The 23,460-nt window shown below is 40.1% G+C and overlaps 1 protein-coding gene across 3 annotated transcripts in view; it reads left to right on the top strand.

Moving 5' to 3' along the window:
• Window positions 1-23,460, top strand: part of Cab39l (calcium binding protein 39 like) — a 94,822-nt gene that overhangs the window by 3,845 nt on the left and 67,517 nt on the right. For all 3 annotated transcript variants that reach the window (XM_029541749.1, XM_021203592.2, XM_029541750.1), the window contains exons 2-3: window positions 7,869-8,016; window positions 9,259-9,328. The gene's annotated coding sequence lies outside the window, so the exon portion shown is untranslated. The remainder of the gene's footprint in view (window positions 1-7,868; window positions 8,017-9,258; window positions 9,329-23,460) is intronic.

Genomic DNA, 23,460 nt, shown 5'->3' on the forward strand with positions numbered 1-23,460 from the left:
ATATTTGCTTTTGTTTGTTTACTATTTGTTTATGAGACTCAGTGTTACTGTATATCCAGGGTAGTTTGGGATTTGAGAGCGTCTCTGCCTGTCACATGCAGGTATTGAAGCCTATACCTACAAATCTGACCAACTAAAACAGGGTTAGTGAAGCTGCCGAGTTTCTATATCCTTGGGTTATAGTGCCAAACTGCCTCCTGAAAATGTTAGCAGGGTTCATTTAATTATAGTTAAGCCAGTGGGATTTTCTTCAGAGGAAATAGCTCTTACTGAAAGTAATGATGAACTTTATATTTAATGAATATTTGCTCATTAAGTATGTCTCAAGTAAAGCAAAAAGTTTTGTGGGGAGGTATAAAGAACTCAGGCCCAGAAAAGCTGGTCTTTGTAACTTGATTGCACAGTTTTTAGGAATGGACTTTGTACTTGACAACATTGTGTTGTGTCAAAAGATTGGGCACACTAGTGCAGGAAGTCTATATCTTCATAGTCTGTTCCTTTCTTGCAAGTACATAACGATACCAGATAGAAAACAATACAAAAGAATAAGGAAAACCAGCTTTTTTGAAAAAAGGAACAGCTTGTAAAAATTAAGAACATTTAGAATCAGTGAAATTATATTTTAAAACTTTCCAAGAAAAGTACCTCTGGGCTTTAAGAAGATAAAAGTCCTTAGTAACTGGTTCAGGTAGGGTTGCATCCTTTTTCAGAAAACAGCTTGTGAAGCTGCATCAACAACCAAGTCTAGCTTGACCTTTTCTAGGAAAATCCAGAGGAAATGAAATCAAAGTTTATGCTCGCCTATAACTTATTCTTGTGGAAAAACCCACTACCTTATAGAACTACCACAGTGGTCTTTATGTTATGGTATGATCATTGTGGTGGTTGGGTTTCAACTTCTTGAAAGGGTATTTAGTGATAACTATTTTCTGTCTAATGAAAAGGGTGTGGAATAATTGGGGAAACAACATGTGAGAATGAGGAAAACAATAGAAATAGATTGCACAGCAAGGACCAGACTCCTGTTGCTGATGTGCAGTGCAAACAACATAGTCACTGGGTCCTGGATGAAGTGATTTGACACCCTAGCACAGCTCCAAGGTGCAGTGAATGTACACAGAGCTACAACCATCACTGGTACTGCTGGTACTGTTGTTCTTTCTTTTTTCTTTTGTTTTTCTTTTGGTTTTGCTTTGTTTTACTTTCTGCTATTATAGGAAAGATAGAGTGGGATCTTATGGTGGGTTTAGTCTCCATTTCTCTTATGGTTATGATGTTCTTCTCTGATGAAGAGTGAGAAGAAACAGCATTTTTAGTTGTCACCGTCACCAAAACTAGAAATAACTCAAGGGTCATTTGGGCAATAAAGTTTGAAAAAACTCCAACTCGTGCATAAAACTAACACAGGAGCCCTGTTTTAGTCCAGGAAACTGCATAAATATATAACAAATTATAGGAACAAAAAAATCATACTACATTATATTATAGTATGAAAAGACACTGGAGAAATGTGCCCATAGGACATAAAATTGCTAATCTTAAGTATTTTGGCTTAGAGAAATTGTAGCTAAGGTGAAATCTTCTTGTTGTTTTGTTTGTAGCTGAGGTTGGCTGAAAACACTCCACCCTCCTGCTTTTATCTTCATAATGCTAGAGTTGCAGCTTTGAGTCATCATGCCTGGTTTAAGATGAAGTCTTTTAAAGAGACATGTAAATCTAAAAGAAAAGGATGTCAGAAGTAAGGTAGCTACAGCATACGAGGATAAGGGAGGGCTGGTAGAACTCAGGAAAGGTTTGAGAAAAGGAGGCACTTTTAGTGACAATAGTTAATGACACTTTTAGTGAAAATGGTGACTGTGCACCCCATGATGATGGCACAATAAGAGAGAAAGTAAGAAAGGGGAAACCCGTATCTTTTTAAAAGCTAAAATAAAATCAAAAGTTGGCATGGTAGTAGGCACCTTTAATCCCAGAGCCTAGGAGGCAGTAGCAGGTGGCCTTGAGTTCCAGGCCAGCCTGGGACTCCTTCAGTCTTAGGATTCTATTGCTGTGAAGAGACACCAGGACAACTCTTATAAAGGAAAGGATTTAATTGGGACTAGCTTACACTTCAGAGTTTCAGTCCATTGTCAGCATGGTAGGAAGCATGGCAGCATATAGGCATGCATGGTGCTTCAGAGGTATCAGAATTCTATATCTGGATCCAAAGGCAGCAGGAAGAGACCAAGACACTTCCTCCAACAATGGCACATCTCTTAATATTGCCACTCCCTGTGAGCCTATAGGGATCATTTTCCTTCAAACTACCACAACATTATTTTTTAAAAAAGAAAAGGACAGCCAGCCAAATAAAGAGTTCCTCTTATGTAAACCAAAGTTCAGCGTTGTATAACATTGTGTACTTAATGCCACTGGATTAAAAGCTTAAAAGTAGTTTGAACAGTAAACTTTTTGCTCATCTAGCCATAATAAAACCTGTAAACCAAAGCATTAGACTGCAACAACTGTCAGAGCTACAGTTCTGAACACTCTAAAGGATAAAGGCTAACTGTTGAAAGGCACCCCAAAATCTAGAACTCAGCCCAGAACACTTAACACTGAGATGTAGTCTTGTAAAATGGTTAGATGTTAAACACTAACCTTTTTTTAGTCATGGAAAAAAGACCAAGTGTCCTGGAAAAGTATATCACATGGATTTGGTGCTTTTGGCAGCAATATTTTCTTCTAGATAATAAAGCAACATTTAAAAACATATTACATTGAATCTGTAGATTGCTTTCTGCCAGGGCCAGGAAGCGGGAGTGGGTAGGGTGGGGAGTGGGGGGGGGGAGATAGGGAATTTTTGGAGGGGAAACTAGGAAAGGGGATAACCTTTGAAGTGTAAAAAAAGAAAATATTTAATTAAAAAAAATATTAAAGGGAAAACAGTAATTCAAACCACTAGACTATCCTTCAAGAATTTTATGCCATTTCTGGTTATAGTGGAATACCAAGTCAAGTGCTAAGCATTAAATATATTTTGTGGTAGCTCCAATATTAAAAGTTGGGAATAATGGTTTTAGAGCTTTGAGTTTTGACAATGTAGAAAGAATATAACCCACTATCAGAAAGTCTGTTTTAGAAGGAATGAAAGTACTGTGCCTGAGCTATAAATAGAAACATTGATTCAAGTTAATCTGATTGGTACATTCTTCTGCTGAAAAAAATTACATGAAGTTTATAGTTATAGAAAGTCGTAAATCAGTTTAAATTGTCCTATTCTTTGGCAGTTTCATACATGAATATAATGCAATGTAGTTAAATTATATCATTCCCACTACCTTCTCTAACTCACCCCAGACCCTACATCCACACCCCTCCCAACTTTGTGAGTTTTTTTTTCCCCCACTTTGTCCTTTTAGTACTGCCAACATGTGCATGGGTATAAGGTACCATCCACTGGCCTGTAGGCAACTTGCTGTGGGCCACACACCATTAAAACACTTGATTTTTCCTCTTCCAGCAACTATCTACTGTCTTTAGTGCTTTGTCTTGGGGTGGGACCCCATGTGTCCTTCATCTTCCTGATGAACTGTTGATTGGCTTGAACTTGTATATATGTTGTGCCCACAACCACAGCTACTATGAGTTCATGAGTGTGGTGGCTTTGTCATGTCCCAAAGACAGCATTTCATATCAGTACAACCCCACCTCCCACTTCTGGCTCTTAAAGGTTTTTGACTCCTTTTCCTCAGTGTTCCCTGAGTCTTAAGGGATGATATTAAGGGAGATGATATGGAAGTCCCATGTAAGACTAATAAGCACTCCACAGTCACTTATTCTCTGTACTTGACCAGTTGTGAGTCTTTGTATTAACTTCCAACTACTGCATAAAGAAGTGGTAAGGGGTGAGAGTTGCACTGGCCTAAGGGTATAAGGATTTAGAAGTATATAGAAGGCAGTTTGATGCTGTTTTCCATTAGCAAAATAATAGTGATAGGGCTTAGGACCGCCCCAGTCATGGCTTGCCTAGTTTTAAAGTGTCATGTAGCCACCCACAGGTACATGAACCGGGATCCTGAAAGGGAGGCTGCAGCTATATGGAAGAAGTTGCAAGAGAACTAACGAGCCAAGACAAAGTTTTCTGATCAAGGCCCAAAGTTTACTTAAGAGTCTGAGCTTATAAAGGGGAAGGCCCATCCCCCACCATGTCAGGCTCTCATCACTCTGTTACCAGGCTGTTGCTTATTCTGGATTGCCTCTGGAAGACAGGTTCAGCCTCTTAGCAGGTAGCGTCTTGGAGAAAACCACAGAGGTGGCAGAACAATAGACCTATGTAGGTTGGAAGACTCCACCCTAGGTGGGCTAGCTGACTGTGGCAGAACAGGTCTGAGCCAGCCTGCTCAAGGCTGGGAGAGGCTACAGTGCCACACATGAATTCCCTCTGAAGTAGGTCTTAAGTCCTAGTAGAAAGCTGTTGGTTACCCCCATAACATTTATGCCACTAATACACCAATGGACACACCTTCTAGGTCAAATGTTAGAGTTCACAGGTTCCATAGCTGGGTAAGACTTAATAACTTTCCCCTCAGCTCCTGTTTAGCACCTTCCAGCATATGTAAGCTAGCCAGCAGGCAAGAAGCTTGTAAGATTGTAAGCCTGATGGACCAACTATGCCATCAAACGATTGGAACGACCAGGGTTGTCAAGATTGCTTAATTGGAAAGTACTTGCTCTGCAAGCATGAGGATAGGAATTCAGTCTCCTGAACCCAAGTGTAAAAAGCTTGATTTGGTGACTCAGACTTGTAATTCCACTGCTATAGAAGCCAAGGTGGTGAGTTCTTAGTTCTCCCTTGCCAGGCTCCCCCCACTTGTTGAGCTCCAGCCAATGAAAGAGCTTGTCTCAAAACTAAGGCCCTGTTACATGAGGAACAACATTACTCTACAGTATACTACTACACACACATATTACATGAGGTTGGATGGGAAAGGCAGCAAGAGAAATAAGGAGCCAAGACGAAGTTCTCTGATCAGAGAAAGAAGAAAAGCAATCGTAGGGCTGATCCTTAAACTGCTACTCATGGAAGCATTCTTTTAAATAGAAAAGACTCAAGTGTACATAATAAAGATGCCTTCAGACTAGAGGTGTCAGTGGCACTGTGGTGTTCATGATGTACCATGTTCTACATGGTACCAACACCATGTAGACAATGCCTCCCCTCCCCCATCTTGGAGAGTTCCTGTTTACTAGGAAAGTTAATCCAAAATGATTACTTTCAAGTTATAGTTTAGTTCCCTTTCAAAAAAATTAATTTTTAACTGGGGTTTCCAGGAAGGAAAGAGGCTAGCAACAGACTTCTTAACAGTGCCACTGAGCAGGACACCTGTGGGACGACCCAGCGAACATCTGAAGGTACAAGTCAGGGCTTCTATAACCATGAAGAATTTGCATCGTGAGATATTACACGAGCAAAAACAAATTACAAAATGGGGGAAACGTTTGAAGCTAATTTTAATTAAAACCAGTTCCTAACAATCTAGGCAAATCATGAACTATAGATTTGCAAAGAGACTTCATAGGAAGAGAAAGAAGGTGATAGAAAATGATAACTGGAGTAAGGCAGGCCCAGCTTCAGTCACTCAGAAAGTTCAAATTAAAGCTGTGCTAAAGCTGTTTCGGGGGTGAGAGATGGCTCCATTGGTAACATGCTTGCTGTCCTAATTCTTACTAGGACCTAGGTTTGGACCCCAGCACCCACCTAAAGACCAAGAACAGCAGCATGCTTCTGCAACTTCAGCCCTGAGAGTGGTGAGAGGCTAGGGAGGAGGAGGATGGTAGAGATAGGGAGGGTCCTCAGAGCTAGCTAGCCAGCCAGGCAGCCTAGCTAGTCAGTGAGCTCTAGGATCAGTGAGCATCCTGTCTCAGAAACCAACGTGTGGAATGATAATGAACTAAAAGGAACCTCTTGCCCACATATACATGTGTGCCTACCAGTGTATATACAAATGCAAAATTAAGTCTACTTTAAATTTAATCCCAGCGCTTGGGAGGCAGAGGCAGGCGGATTTCTGAGTTCGAGGCCAGCCTGGTCTACAGAGTGAGTTCCAGGACAGCTAGGACTACACAGAGAAACCCTGTCTCGAAAAAACCAAACATTTAAAACATTTCTCACCAAAATCTGGAAGTTATACTCTTCAGCTGGTGGGAACATAGGCAAATGGGTACCTTGCTGGTAAAGATACAGTGACACAGAGTACCTGGGAGGGAACCCTGCAGTATTCAGCAAAATCGCATCCATGTATCCTTTGGCACAGGCACTAAAACTTCTAGTAATCTATTTTTAAAAATACTAAAACTTTACAGTTTTGTGCTAGTGGTCTCTGAGTACTGCTTTTACAAGGCAGGGTGCCCTGGTATACAGAACCAGTAAAGTAAACATACATTTTAAAAGATTCATTCAAATGGCTTGCATGTTAAATGCTGGGTCTTGCAACAATGGCTATCTGTATGCTGGAGAGGCTAAGAACTCAATAGTTATTCCACCTGTGATGACTCAGTCCTAATTTGATGCTGTAGCCCTGGAGGATTCTTCGAGGGTCTCTGAATTTCGATGTTGGAAAGTTAAAGGAGTAGTAGTCTGAACTCTGAAATACGGTGTCACCACCACCAGCAGCAGACATACTCACTAGCAAGAAACAAAGGCAGGCAGGCCACACTACCTTTTCCTCTGGGCCCTGTATCTGGGCCAGTCTTGGAAGGTTCTGTGGAGAGTCCTCCTGGCCTCACTTAGTCCTTTCTGGAAACTCCTTCACAGACCTGTCCTGAGTCATGTCTCCTAACTGACAGGAGATCTCACCAAGTAGACATTTAATATTAACCATCATACATAGTTTAAAAATTAGAACCATTTTAAATGTCCATTAATAGAGATATTGACTGGATGTGCTGTAGTGTTGTGCAGCCAATAGCACAGTCTCTAGGTAGATGGTCCCTGTTCAAATCACCGTTTTTCAGACAAGGGATCTAGATAACCTAAAGAAGATGCCAGTGACAGAAGAGAGGGTTTTCTTTTTCTTAGCCTGCTTATATTTTTACCACAAAATCATGTATATATATCCAAACACAAAGGTAAGTGGTAGAATGAAAGAAAAACTGAAAACTAAAATATTTTTTACACTATATTTTTATACTTTCTGAGCATCATCATCATGTAACAGGAACTTTCTAGTGGTTTTTGGACATGGATTTGGAGACCCAGTGGTGTATTTGACAGTAGAATTTGGGTGTGTTACTTGTAGGAGAGTATTATATATATATTACTAGGTGTATTTATGTATTGCTGAATGTTGATAATCACTCAGAACAATTTTATCAAGCCTATGACTTAAGCAGATTTAGTCTGGAAAGGCCTTTGGACCAATTGGATTAAGTAAAAATTACACAGAAGCATACCAAACATAATAGTAGTCCCTTGATTCTGATGTGCTATGGCACACTTGCAACTCTCAACACTGGCAAGGTGGTAGCAGGAAAATGATGAGTTTGTGGCCAGCTTGGGTTACACGGTAAGAACCTGTTGAGAGAGAGGCAGGAGGAAGAGAAAAAGGCTGGAGAAGAAAGAGTAGAGAAGAAAACTGGGGAGGTCGGGGGACCTGACAACACAGTTTAGTACTGTGCTGGCATTTGTTTTCATTTATGTTGTGTCACCTAATATCTATACATTGCAGCCTATTTTTCTTGTAGGTTCGAGTGTTTTTCAAGTAATTTGATTCAGTTCATACAGTTATTAAGTAGGAGATTTTATATTTAAACCCAGGTCCATGTGACTTTAAAGCCTGAACCTTTTGTGTTTTTTTTTTTTTTTTAACTATACTATATTTCTGCAGGATAAACATCTACTGTGAAGAAGAAAGAGCATCTGGTGCTAAGGTTTAGTTTAAACCTTTAGTGGCTGCTTGGAAAATGAAGATGCAGACTCCAGATTGGCGGTTTATATGTTCTTTATGCAAGGGCAGCATACTAAAAGAGAGAAGTGTAAGTTTTCTTTAATTTCTGATAGGGGATTGTCTTAGGGTTTCTCTTGCTGCAGTAAGACACCATGACCAAAGCAATTGGGGAAGATAGGGTTTATTTGGCTTATGCTTACAAAACATTGGTCATCGTTGAAGGCAGTCAGGATAGGAACTCAAACAGAGCAAGTATCTGGAGGCAAGAGCCGATGTAGAAGCCATTAAGGGGTGCTGCTTACTTGCTTGCTCCCCATGGTTTGCTCAGACTGCTTTCGTAGAGAACACAGGACCACTAGCTAGGCATGGCCCCACACATAGTAGGCTGGGTCCTCCTCCATTAACCACTAAGTCCGGTCTTATGGAGGTATTTTCTCAATTGAGGTTCCCTCCTTTCCGGTTGCTATAGCTTGTGTCAAGTTAATATAAAATTAGCTAGCATAGGGATATACACACAAACTTCTATATTGATGTAGAGGTAAGTGTTATAGTTGTCCCCAGTAGCTAACTAAAAAAGTATAGCAAAGTAGAAAACAACAAAACTTGAGTGGTGTGGAGGCTCGGCAAGTAGTGTGGTTACCGTACTAGCCTGACAAACTGGGCATAATCCCTGGAACCCACAAAACCCAAAGAGAACCAACCAACCTTATAGTTGTCCTCTGACCTCCATATAAACACCCCGAGACAGAACCCCTGCTACACACAAGTCTCTACACACACACACACACACACACACACACTTTAACATTAAAAAAGAAAAGAAAAATCCTAATGTGTAGTTTTTAAGTATATTATCAAAATTGATCAACCCAGAAAATGATCTCTCTGACATTTCAAAGTTATTTTGTGGATTTTGTTTTGTTTTGTTTTGCTGTGAAATAATAGAGCTAAAGTTTACCAGACTGTGATAAAATAACAGTATTCTCACATCAGCAAAGGCTCTCCATATTCTTTTGTAGAAGCCAGGGGATCAGCTGAAGTAAGTGTGTTTCCTCTTACTATTCAGGTGCTGGTTGAATTTACAGAGATCCCAAAGTTCCCTTCCCCAAGCCAGCCCTTTGTATTTCCACAGGCTTCCATGATGGTAACACATTTTTTAAGTTCAGCTACCTATTGGAATAGTTGGGTAGGGAGTTTGGTTTATTTTGTTTAGTCTGTATTTAGTTATGCTAGAGACTCTACTTTGTAATTCTTTATAACTGAAAAGTGTGAGAGACTATGTTAGATTAATTAATTAATTAATTAATTCTGAGCTTTTTCTGGTTGTCAGAACTGCGCTGACCAGTGACCGAAAGCTGCAAGCACTGGAACATATTTGCAGAAGACAAGGGATTTCTAAGGTGAGATAATAAAGGTGTAAGATTTGCATTATCATTTCTCAGGATAATTTTCTAATTATATTGGACATTAAGAGTTTAACAAGAATAAATATACTATCCCAACCTGAAATTTTACAAAACCATTTAAGAAGCAATAGAATTCCATTTACAGTAGTATACAGACAAGAGCTGGACCTCCTGCTTCTACTGAACATGTAAAATGCCCATTAAAACAAATGGATGCACATGTAAGAAAATTAGAAGCTTTGGGGGTAGGACCAAAAGAAGTATATTTGTAAGGTAAATGGGTTCTGAAGCCACTGAATACTTGGAAAACATCCTCAGACTTTCAACAGAAAGGGTATTGTCACTTCAGCAAAGGCTTCTATATCCTTTGGTAGAAGACAAGGGATTCACTGAAGTAAGTTTTGTTCCTGGAATTGAATTCAGATGCTGGTGAAGACTAAAAAGATCCCACACTTCCTTTCACCAAGCCAGCCCTTCATATTTTCACTGACTTCCTTGACTATAAGGCATTTTTAAAATTCAGCTTCCTATGGAGTATTTGGTTAGGGACAGGCACTGAAATTTTAATACAGTGCCTCAGCTTCACCCTGTTTGTTCCTGTCTGCTTCTCCAGGCTGGGCGTGACTTACTTTTTCTTTGCTCCCAATTTCTTCTTTTACTCCACCTCACCCTTTCAGGCCCATTTTCCCTTCCACTGTATACCTAGAGCCATGTTTTCCTTCACCACCTTTCTGTTGGCATACATCTTCTGTGCGTGGTGACTGAGTCCTAGAGAAGAACTTCTTGTGCCCTAAGGTAGAATGGGAAGGTTGTCAGAGGCCTTCTGCAGAGGCTTCAGGTCTAGGTGGAAGTAAGATCTCTGCTAATAATCCCTGGCTATGAACTTACACTTACTTGAACTTTAGACCTTCGATTTATAATATTTTCATAGTTCTAAAACTCTACAAATGGAGTTTAATCAAAAGTGGATATAGTTTTGTGATACTTTTAAGTACTAGGTAGAAACACATATCGATTCTCTATAGAAGGACATATACAGCCATAAAATAATTATATACATTTTTTTAAAAAAGAAGTTAACAAAAATGTAAGTGTGAAAATCAGGATACTGTGATCAGGACTCAGCAGAAACAACAAAAAACTAAAATAGTTGCTAGAAATATATAGTACATAAATATTTTCATAAAATAAGAGATTGTGAAAGTGACCAGACATATTTAAACAGGAATCAATTGTATCAGAAATGAACATTTTAACAACTTTAAAAATCAGGGGTAGATTAACTTAGCATATAGGCATAGTTAAAAGCTGTTCACAACCTCATAGAAAATGCAGAAGATTGTGAAATTGTGATTAGAGTTCCAGAGAGAAAATTTTGGGCTGGTCTGAACCATATAATGAGACTCTGTTTAAAAAAAAAAAAAAAGGAAATAATAAAAATATGGACTAGGTATGAGAACATCCGTGGAAATCACTGGCATTTACCAGAACTAATCAAAGACGCAAATTCTCCGATTTAAAGAGCCCAGGGATTCTGTGTTCATAGTTAGACTCTGAAGCTGGAGAATGCCAAACACAGAGTCTAGCAGGCCACAAGCCACACAGGAATCTGTTCTAGGAGTAAGAAGGGAAATGGTCATGAAAGGTGATGTGGAGTAAAAGACACTGAGCAAAGAGAAAGGGTAAGTGAGTCAGGCCAAGCCAGGGAAGCAGTGACAACAAGGTATGCTGTAGATTGTTTTAACCTTCCGTGCCATGTATGTTAGTAGACATGGATTGGAATTTTAGTATTCCAGGCCAGTGCACTGTATTAACAAAGAATATGAAGACTTATTTCAGGTGTGGTAGCTAAAAGCAGGTGAACAAAATCTTTTTTTTTTCTTTTGTAAGCCAGAGGTGAGAAAAACAGCAATTTAAAGAATGTGAGAGTATTTATTCATTCACTCATCATTCATTCTTTTATGCTAAGGATTGAACTCCAGGCTTAACACCCACTTTACCACTGAATGCCCCAAGGACTTGTCTTGGGTTTGTTTTCCTGTTTTGAGACAAGCTTTTGCTATGCAGCCTTGGCTGGCCTGGTGCTATGTAGCTTAGACTGGCTTCAAATTTGCTGTCATTTACTGTCTCCGTCTCCTGAGTGCTGGGAGCATAGGTCTGCGCCCCTGCAGTGGCTCCAGTGCTTCAGGTGCTGCTTCACCCACCGATTTTGAAATTCATTCTCATCCTTTCCACTGCTGGGTAAGACACCTTTTATAGATAAACCACAATTTGTTCATTCTTGTATATGTGCTTAGAAAAAAGTGTTTTTCAGTTTTTTAGCTAATTAAGCTAGTAGAATGTTTATTAACTTTGTGGGTAACTGGTAGCTTCTTGGCGTTTCAGTAAAGAGTAGCACAAAAACCCTGAAGAATATTTAGGGATCATAAAACAGTTTTTGTACAAATAATGTTAACAAAGCCAAATGAAAGTGAAACAAATTAGGAGAAAACTGGCATAGGTTAATGATGTGCTGTCAAAGTGATAGTATTTCTAAGTGGCTATACAAAAGATGCTATAATTTATAAACTCATTGAATGATGATGTTTTAACTTTAAATTTTTGTTATATATTATTGCCAGCCATTTAATTTCATTAAGTGACTCTTTTGAAGTCACCTGTTGACATTAAGGTTTTTTTTTTTTTTTTTGCTTTAATTGTTAGAAGTAATTACTGTGTTATAACTGTCTGAATATTCACATTCAGCAATGTTGCTAGGGCTGAGGATGTAGTTTAGTGATGGAGTGATAAATTACCAGTATGTCTGATGTCCTAGAATCAACCATTTGGAACATGTAAAGAATCAATGGTGAGATATGGAGAGGAGAAATGCATTTTAGGGCTGGGATCTCAGGGTCGAGCAAGTGTTTACCATGTATGAGGTGCAGACCTCAGTCTTCAGGCACCAAACAAACAAAAAAGAATTCATGTTAATATAATGGATGATACATTTTCCTTATTTGTGAATGATGTTGATTCAGATTGGTTCTATTAATTTTAATGGGAAAAAAAAGTATATTGGAAGCTATAGTTCATAGGGTTGTGAAGACCAAGGTTGCATGTACAGATGTCTTAATCATACAAATTATCTGATAGGTGAATCCAGACCTTTTTTAAGTTTCAGTATTATTTTTATTAGTGTGTAAATGGGAGGGAGGGATGTCTATAAGTATGTGTATGTACAAGTGTATGTATGCATGTGTATCTCTATAAGTGTGCTGTGTAACAGTGAATGCGCATGTGTTTGTGAGCATGTGTGTGTGTTTGTGTGTATTACACATTTCTAAATTACGTTTTTGACATTGAGAACTGCCATTGCTAAGTTTCCTTATAACTATGTCAATAACCCTCTCCTCCTATCTTCTTTCTAACCTTTCCCTGCCTTTCTCTTTCCTTGGTGAAGATGGATCCTAGAGCCTCCCTTGTATTGGAAAACCATAACCCTATTTAGTCACTTTTGTTTTCATTTTAACTTTTCTTTCGAGAACTTTATACATGAGAACTACATCTGCTTGACTCTTTCCATCTCTCCCCACTCTAACTCCTTCCATTTCCTTCCTCAAGTTCATGACCTTTTTATTATTGTTACACATGTATGCTATTGGCTTTACTTTAGTACACACACATGTATATAGTCTACTAAGTCCATTTAGCTTTGCTCGTGTGTACATGGCTGAGCACTTGGGATTGGACAATCTATGCAGGAGCTGGTACCAGAGGAAACAGATTCTCTCTAAGCAGCCATTGCTCACCTAGTAGAACTTTGTAGAAAGTCCCTGCTCACATGGGAATGTCAGGTGGTATTGTCCCTCCCACTGAGTGGGCTTTATTTAGTACAGTTAGACAGCTATTGTTTACTCACAAGCTAAAAGTACCTCTCTTGAATGACTGGAGATAGCTTCCAGTCCAGACACTGCTATGGTTCATAGATCTTAGAGCTGGGCGAGACTACTGATAGGTCCTTTCCCTGTATCATGAAAGCAAAACCTCCAGGATGGAGACTTCTAGGGCAGTTCTAGCTCAGTTCCTCCAAGTCCTGCATCCTGAGTGTATGGTATCTTCAACACTAGGGTTTTACCTTCAAGATCTGGAGGGCAATCAAATAGCCTATATTGGCTTGGAATGTTTTTATTTCTTGACCAACAACTTGTGTGTGTGTGTGTGTGCGTGTGTGTGTGTGTGTGTTAGCTGTATAAACATGTGGAGGTCAGAGGATAACTTCTATAGTTTGTTTTCTTTCTGCCACTTGGCTCAGGGGGTGGGACTCAGATCTTCAAGCTTGGTGGCATCATCTTTACCTTCAAAGCAATCTTGCTGGTGCTTGAAAGTGCCTTTCTGTTGAGTTGGCATTGAAGTTGAATGCATTAATTGATTAATTAATTGATTGATTAATTAATGTTAATGAATCATATATTTAAATTATAGCATTCAGTTTGTTTAGGCATTCTGAAAGTTACAAAGTTTAAATTAGGAGAGACTTTTAGGCAGATGCTACAGTTTGTTGGATAAAGATTTGAGAGAAAGATCCTGTAGTGTAGGTGGAGATTGAAAACTGAGCTATGAACTGATGTCACAGGAAAGGAGAGAGGAGGTGGGTGGAGGTGGTGTGAAATGCGAATGAATCAAGAGTGCCCCAAATTAAAGCTAGAAAGGGAAGAGAATGGAAAGCTAGATGGAAAGATGGTTTCCAAGCCAAATTCATGCATGAATCTTCTTAATGAAAATTTAAATATGAACAAAAATTTATTTACAGGATATATGTGATATATGATAAAAAGAAACAACCGAAATCATCTTATAAAATCAGCCTTAGGAAATCAAGTTATATTTCTCCAGTGGATCTTAGGTACCATTCAGTTATAGTCTTAATGTTGAGGAACAGATAGCAAATTTTACAGGTGTATTCCCTGGAGAGTAGAATTGTATCTTTCAGCGTTGATGAGTATTAGTAATGTAGCTGAAAGCAGCTAGCATGGTACCTGGCATAGAGAGATCACATAGCAATTGTTACTTTTGAATGTGTACTGACAGTTCATGAACTGGACTTATCAAGAGGTCAAGAGACACTCTAATGGCCTTGGAGAATGGTGGAGAGCCCAGGAAAATCAATTTGGGGCTAAAATGCTGAAGGAATAGGTAGCCATGGCACCCTTTGCATGGTAGAAAGTTACAGGGTGAAAAAGAAATGGAGGAGTACAGAGACAGTAGATTGGAAGAAGAAAGAGGACTGATAAAATGCATGATTCCTGATGCTGTGTAAGATGTGTGTGTCTAAATATTGACCCAGTCAATATAGTCTCAGTTTATGAAAGCCATATGACTTGAGAAACAAACCTAGACTGAAATGTTAGATAGACAGAATAATTCTCCTGATACTCTGTGATTCCTAGTTCTTAGAAACCATGAGCTAATACATCTTAAACTCAGAGTTTTAATGTATAAATGGGGACAATTGTTACTCAGTAGAATGATACTAATATTGGTAGCTAAGAGTATGTACCCGTAAACTCCTATGTTGAAATCTAAAGCTCAGGGAGATGGTGTTTGAAGTGATAAGTCTTACGGCTTGAGCCCTTGTGAATAGCTTGCTTAACTCTCTAATATGTAAAAAATAGGGGGATCAGACTTACCTCTGTGAACTAGGAATCAGTGAATCTGTTATGTCCTTGATCATACACTTTACAACCTTCAGAAACATGATAGAAATATCTTTGTATTCCATTGTAGCAGCTTAAACAGAACAAGAAAGATGCTGTTAGAACAAAGATTGTATTTTATTTTATTCCATTTCATGTGAATGAGTGTGCTTATGTATGTCTTTGCACCACTTGCATACCATGCTTGCAAAGGCCAGAAGAGGGCATAAGATCCCTAAGTCTGGAATTGCAGAGGATTTGTGAGCTGTCTTGTGAGTGCTAGAAATTGAAATGTATCCTCTGGAAGAGCAGTCAGTGTTCTGAAACACTGAGCCATCCCTCCAACTTCAGAACAAATACTTCTACAGTATATGTAACTTTGAAGTCAGTAGTGGATGATTTGTGAGTGGGTTTTGCAGATCCACTTGTGAAAGCATGAAGTTCCAGCCTTAAGGAAGCTGTAGACTCATGTCCTTCGATGAAGTTGCCAATTAAGGCTCAAAGAAACTCAGGGGAATCTAATTAAAAACTGAGGAAAGAGAATCATTATAGCACTTTAACCATTGTACTGTGCAAACTAAATAATAAACAAAATAATCACAGGAGGTAGAGGGAGGGAGGGACCTGGATGGGAGAAGGGAAGGGGAGGGAAAAAAGTGGGGGCAGGATCAAGTATGAGAAGAGACAGGAGAGAAGTCCAGAGGACCAGGAGAATGACTAGAAATATGTAGCAGTGGGAGGTTGGGAACAGGGGTGGAGGGAACCACTAGGAAGTCCCAGACGCCAGGAATGCAAGAGCCTCCCAGGAGTCAGTGGGGATGACATTAACTGAAATACCCACCAGAAGGGAGCTAGAACCTGAAGAGACCACCTCCAGTAGATAGACATGGCCCCCACTGGAGAGATGGGGTCACCCACCCATCTCAAAAATTTTAACCCAGAATTGTTCCTGTCTAAAGGAAATGCAGGGACAAAAATGGAGCAGAGACTGAAGGAAAGGCCATCCAGAGACCATCCCACCTTGGGATCCATCCCATCTGCAGACACCAAACCCTGAAACTATTGCTAATGCCAAGAAGTGCTTGCTGACAGGAGCCTGGTATAGAGGCTCTGCCTGCACCTGACTAATACAGATGCAGATACTCACAACCAATCATTACTTAGCCTGGGGACCCCAATGGAGGAATTAGGGGAAGGACTAAAGATACAGAAGGGGATTGCAACCCCATAGGAAGAACAGTATCAACTAACTACACCCTTCAGAGCTCCCAGGGACTAAACCACCAACCAAAGGGTATACGTGGGTTGGTCCATGGCAGAAGATTGCCTCATCTGACATCAGTGGGAGGGGGAGGCGCTTAGTCCTGTTGAAGCTTGTTACAGCAGTGAAGGAAGATGCTAGAGGCGTGAAGCTAGAGTAGGTGGGTGCGTAGCAGTGCATCCTCTTAGAAGCAAAAGGGAGGGGGAATGGGATGGGGAATTTTCAGAGGGGAGACAAGGAAGGAGACAACATTTGAAATGTAAATAAATAAAATCATCAATAATTTTAGCCAAGCAGTGGTGGAGCACCCCTTTAATCCCAGCACTTGGGAGGCAGAGGCAGGCAGATTTCTGAGTTCGAGGCCAGCCTGGTCTACAGAGTTCCAGGACAGCCAGGGCTACACAGAGAAACCCTGACTCAAAAAAACAAAATAGATGGATAGATAGATAGATAGATAGATAGATAGATAGATAGATAGATAGATAGATTAAAATAATTCTATAAAAAATGGGGATGTTCCTTGATTTGTTCCTCAGCTTTTCCTTTCCCTAGAGTAGCCAACACAGATTGGGAGTGATCCAAGAGAAACCAGAGCAGATGAGTTCTGTTACTCTGTTACTCTGTTTGGCCTTGGATTAATAATTAGTGATAAGACGCGTCTGGAATATTCCCAAAGCATTCATCCTTTAGAAGTTCCTACATGCTCTGATTTTATGAAAGCCAAATTGAGTATCTTTAGCAACTTCCAAGTCCATGCAGTTAATTCTTCCTGAAATGGAAATGAGAAGAAAGAAAATCTACAGGTATCTCCACACACGGCACCCCAGCAGTCCTCCAGACAGGGCAGACAGCAGGTCCTTTGCTCTGTGGCTCCTTTCTTGTATATGGCTATTGAGGACTAAATCCTGTGCTGTTCCATATCAGCTGAAGGGAAATCCATAATTGTTTATACCTAAGTTCTGGTGTTTAAGGATGGGAAAAATATTGAAATAGAACAAAAACAGAAAGTGAGAGTGTAAAAGACAGTTCGAAGCTGCTAGAGAAAGGCCCAGGAATTAAGAGCATCCATGTCAGGCAGCTCACACTCACCTTTAACTCTAGCTTTGGGGGACTTACCACTCCCCTCTATTCTCCATAACAATTGCACTCGTGTACATAACCACACAGAGGCCTACACATATACCTAATTAAAAATTAAAATCTTGATTAAAAATTAAATTTTAGAAAGATGGTGGGGAGCAGAAAGACATAAATATTAGTTTTAAAGCAAAGGTTTGTTTTTACTCGTTTTAGAAAATTCTATGTGTGTCCCACACATGTTTTGTGTATCTCATAGTATAATGTATGCATGTATGTTTATTTTCTGAAGGTAAAGTAATATAGTAATTTCTGCTATTAAGTTTGGGAAAAATATTGAAATTTTTTCAATATTTGTTTTGATTATAATAAGCTTATGTCGTGTGATTGGTTTATGGGGATGACTAGAGCATAAGGAGGTACCTTGTGTGCTTTGGGGCAGTTTCATAAATCAGAGGCACTACATATATATAGAAACCACGCCACTGAACCCCACTCAAGAGACCTAAACACGCACGTGCACATGCTCTACTGTGTCTGCACATCTACTAGCTCAATTGGAAAGATCTCAGACAGGAACACCCATGGTGCCTGCCAAAAGAAAAGCCATTTCCACCCTTGTGTGTGGACCACATATAATGATGTTTCTTCATCTTTGCTTTTTCATGTGTGTCTTAGTGTTCTATTGATGTGACGAGACATCATGATGATGGCAAGTCTAGTAAAAGAAACTATTTTTAATTGGGGATTGCTGACAGTTTCAGAGATTTAGTCTGTTTTCCTTATGGTGAGGAATGTGTTGGCATGTAGGCAGACACAGCTGAGAGTTCCAGATCCAGATCCAAAGGCAGCAGGAAGAGGAGAGTGGCTGGACCTACAGAAAGCAAGAGGAAACTCTGGGCTTGGCATGACTTCTGCAACCACAAAGCCCACCCCCAGAGACACACTTACCAGCACAAGGCCACACCTCCTAGTTCCTGTCAAATGGTTCCACTCCCTAATGACCAAGCATTCAATTTCCTATTCCTCGTCAAACCACCACAATGTGCCTTTCTGCTTTCCCTTACTTGGTTCTTGTATGGGGAGAGTGGTAATTTTATAATCTAGGTATAGCAAGCCAACAGGTGAGGGTGAGCACACTGTTAATTTTATCTGGAAAACTTGCCTGGTGTTAGGCAAGGCAGTTCTTGAAAGTATAGATGTAGGAGAGGATAGGAATGGATGGATGCTGGGCAGCTAGATTGGACTGGAATTGTAATATGTGAGTGCCCAGCTCTACTCTTTACAGTTAAATCATGGTGCATAATGCCTGACAGGAAGCTGATAAAAGACTTTAAGTTGTTCTTTCCTTAGTCCCTCTGGCCAAGTAATAGAAGCCTTTCACTGTATCTTTTTCTTACCTCTTGAGGATTCTCAATCTCGTACCAGTCATATATGCCTAGTAGCCAGGTTGTTCCATGGTTATTTACGTGATTCTAGTAAGACCTGGGGTCTTGTTTCAAAGATTGATACAGTTAATTAGGATGCTTTTGGGATATTGATGGCCAAAGATTTTCCTCCCTCCCTCCCTCCTTCCTTCCTCCTTCCTTTCTTCCTTCCTATTTATTTATACTCCAGATTTTATCCCCCCTCCCTGGTCTACCCTCTGACTGTTCCACATCTCATACCTCCTCCCCACCCCTCTGTCTCCAGGAGAATGTCTCCACCCCCTACCCCCATCCCACCTGACCTCTAAACTCCCTGGGGCCTCCCGTCTCTTGAGGGTTCGGTGCATCATCCCTGATTGAACCCAGACCAGGCAGTCCTCTGTTGTATATGTGTTAGGGGCCTCATATCAGCTGGTGTATGCTGCCTGGTTGGTGGTTCAGTGTTTGAGAGATCTCGGGGGTCCAGGTTAATTGAGACTACTGGTCCTCCTGCAGGGTCACCCTCTTCCTCAGCAGGACATGCATGGTATATACTCACTAATAAGTATATTAGCTAAAAAAAAAAAAAAATACAGAATATAGTCCACAGAACTCACAAAGGTCAACAGGATGAAGGGCCCAAGTGGGTGGGAGGGAGAAGAACACAGTCACAAGTAGGGAAGAAGGGGCCTGGGAGGGACTTGGGAGGGAAAGTGGACAGAGGTGGAGGTGGGGAGAAGGGAACCTGATCTGGTATTGGGTAAGGGAAAAGGACTGAAGCCCTGAGGGCCAGCAGAAAGAATGGAAACAGGCAACCTCAGGAGGTAGGAGGTTGGGGGAACCCTCCAGAGATCTGGGAGGTGAGAGACTCTCAGGACTCATAGGGAAGGGCCTTAGATGAAATGCCCCACAGTAGGGAGAGGGAACTTGTAGAGCCCACCTCCAGCAGGAAGACAGAGCATCAAGTGAGGGAGGGGGTCGCCATCCCACAGTCACATCTCTGACCCATAATTGTTCCTGTCTGAAAGAACTGCAGGGATGGAAATGGAGAGGAGCCTAAGAAGGTCCAGCAACAGGCCCAAAGTGGGATCCAGTTAAAGGGGAGGTCCCAAGGCCTGACACTGTTACTCAGGCTATGGAGTGCTCACAAAAAGAGACCTATCATGACTGCCCTCCAAAAGACCCAACAAGCAGCTGAAAGAATCAGATGCAGATATTTGCACCCAACCAATGGACAGAAGCTGCTGACCCCTGGGCTTGAATTAGGGAAAGGCCAAAGATTTCTCAGAACCATCTCTGTTACCATGTGGACAGAGCTCAACTTTGAATGATGTATAGGAGATACAAATGCAGAAAAATAACTCAGTGACATTGTTTATTTGAGTTCAATCAGCTTTCTTTTATTTATTTACATTCCAGATGTTTGCCCCCTCCAAGAGTTGTTCACCCCACCTGCCTCCCCTTTGCCTCTGAAGAGGGTACTCCCTCACCTACCCCTATATTCCCCATCCACACCCCCTTCTTCCCTGGGGCTTCAGGTCTCTACAGGTTTAAGGACATACTTAATGACCCCTTTCACTGAGGTCAGGCAAGGCAGCCTCTGCTACATATGTGCTAGAGACCACAGACCAGCCCATATACGTTCTTTGGTTAGTGGCTTAGTTTCTGGGAGCTCTGAGGGGTCTGGGTTAGTTGATATTGTTGGTCTTCCTATGGGGTTGCCATCTCCTTCAGCTCCTTCAATTCTTCCATAGGGGTCCCCGACCTCAGAATAATGGTTAGCTATAAATATCTGCATCTGTTTCAGTCAGCTGATGGTAGAGTCTCTCAGGGAACAGCCATACTAGGCTCCTGCCTTCTGCCGCCCTCAAGGTTGAATTTATCTTGATTTTTATAGCAGTTTGTGCCTGCTGAAGATGAGTCTTTACCATACAATAAGGACCTCTGTCTTTCACAGCATTCTCTAAGATAATATTTAGGTAATACGGAAGGCAAGACCTTTTGGGCTAAACCCAGCTTCAGTTATTCAAGACCCACATGAGGGTCAAGCTGCACATCTACATATGAGCAGGGAGACCTAAGTCCAGCCTATGTATGTTCTTTGGTTGGTAGTTCAGTCTCTGAAAACCCCAAGGGTCCAGGTTAGTTGACTCTGTTGGTCTTTCTGTGGAAATCTTTTCCCTATGGGACCTCCTATTCTTTCATAAGAGTCCCCAAGCTCCATCCACTGTTTGGCTGTGGGTGTCTGTATCTGTCTGAGTAAGCTGCTGGGTGGAACCTCTTAGAAGACAACATGCTCCTGTCTGCAAGCATAGCAGAGTATCATTAATACTGTTAGGGATTGGTGGTTGCCTATGGGATAGGTCTCAAGTTGGGTGGGTTATTGGTTGGCAATTCCCTCATCCATGGTTTCTCACTTTTATTACTGTTAACATTTTTGATTGGATCATCCTTTGTTGAGATGTAAGTTCTCTTCTTATACAATGATGACCACTACTTCTGGTCTTTTCCCTATAGATACTATGACAATCAAAAACATCTTGAAACATTATAAAATATACCCTTTGTGGACTTACAAAATTATCTTGGCCAAACCATTTAGTTTTTATTACATGTTTTATTATCAGTTTCATGTTTGTAGGACACACGTGGGATAGAAGAGTAGGCTAAATGACATTACTGTCAAAAATTCTCAAGTTTTATATACTTGGCTATACATTATTTCTTGACAAAGAATCAGTTTCAAAAGGGGCAAGGATGATTCCAAACAATTATCTTTACTTTAAAATAATTACCCTATGCATCCAATAGCTGGATAAATATTTCTTTATAGTCTCTCTTAGTTGTTTTATAATTTAATATTTCAGTATTTTTTCCTTTGATATATTGCTATATATTAGATTTTATCAAATTTTTTAAATAATTCATTTTTCTTTTTTCTTTTTCATTTGATTGATATCTGTTCCTTATTGGTTCTTCTTGCATTGCTTTATTTGGAGTGTGTGTGTGTGTGTGTGTGTGTGTGTGTGCGTGTGCGCATGCACACATGTACACATGAATACAAGTATATATGTGTGTGTGTGTGTTTGATGCACCATGTGTGGTACATGTGAACATATGAATTTATTCTTGTCTAGATTCTTCTTTTGGAAGCTGAGGTCATTACAAAGCCAGATTGTAGTGCTCAGTCATTTTCTTTGTTTTTCTTTAGTTCTAAGTACTTTCTAATTTCCCCCTGTTTTGTGCAGACCTATGGATTTTTAGTAGTGTGGTATTTATTTCTCAAATATTTGGGGATTTCATAGACACTATTACTGCCTTGAAAGTTAATATGACCTAGTGTTACGTGTGTCTTGAAGCTTTTTGTGTATCTTGGAGTATGACCAGTCTTGCTAGTCAGCCCACATACATTTAAAAAGAACATATAGATTTGAATTTTTATTCTTTTAGTTCTCCCAATTATTTCTTAATGTGTGTTAAAGCTCTGCAAGGTACAATTATACTTAGAATGTGAGACCTTAATGAATTGACTCTTTTGTAATTGTCTTTATCCTTGGTAATAGTCTTTGTCTGAAATTGAAATGGGCTTCTTGTAGGTAACTTGTAGTTGGGTCTTTCTTTTTTCTTCCTCTTTCTCCTCCTCCTTTTCCTCTTTCTCCTCCTCTTCTTTCTTGTTTTTGAAATGGCTTTTGGTAGGCAATCTGAGCTGGCCTGAACTTGCTAATATAGACCAGGCTAGCCTTGAACTGATAGAGATCTACTTGCCTTTCTCCCAAGTGCTGGGGTTCAAGGCATGTGCCACCATGCCCAGACCATAATTTCTGATTCTTAATCTAGTGTTTGGCACATTTTGAATGCAATGTGATTATTGATTAAAGGTTGGGTTTTAATTTACCAGCTCACTATTTTCTTTTTATTTATCCCTTTTCTTCTTTGTTTCCTCTCTGACCCTTTTTTCTGCCTTTTTTCGGGTTTATATTAGCAATTTTCATTACATCCTTCTACTTTAATCATTTGAATGTTAGCTGTATTTGTCTGGGCTTCTTGTTTGTTTAGTGATTACTTTTCATTTCAGAGTGTGCACATTTAATAGCAGTCAGCCCCCAGTCATGTTCTCCCATTTTTTTGCTCCTGGCCTTAGTGTATTGCTTTATTATTTCTTCTAGCAGGTTACTTTTGCTTCAAAAGCACATTATCTTTTAAATGCTTTGTTTTGTTTTGCATCTTAACTTGGTGTTCATGTATAGGTCAGGGGCAGAGATATGTGCCAGGTCAGAAGACAACTTGCAGAAACTGTCCTCTTCTCTTACTATATGGGTTGTCAGGTTTGACAGCGAGTACCTTTACCTGCTGAACCGTCTTGCTGGCCCTGAAAGGTATTTTTGAAATAAGGAAAAACATGTTTTATTCTTTCTAGTGTTAACTGCTTTGTGCAAATTTCCTGTAATTGTGACAATTTTTTTTTTTGCCTTCAGAAGGAACCTTAATCTTTTGTTTGTTTGTTTGTTTGTTTGTTTGTTTGTTTTGTGCATAGAGTCTCAATGTAGTCCTGAGTGTCCTGGAATTTACTTGTGGCCCAGGCTGACCTTAAACTCAACGAGATCTGTCTACCTTTGCCTTCTGATTGCTGGGATTAAAGTGTGTGCCATTTCTTATGGTTTTGAGCTTAGTGAAAAATTATCTGAAAGAAATTGACAGTTATTTTCT

Source organism: Mus pahari, chromosome 8 (genome assembly GCF_900095145.1).
Source record: "Mus pahari chromosome 8, PAHARI_EIJ_v1.1, whole genome shotgun sequence".
In the NCBI taxonomy this organism is placed as follows: Eukaryota; Metazoa; Chordata; class Mammalia; order Rodentia; family Muridae; genus Mus; species Mus pahari.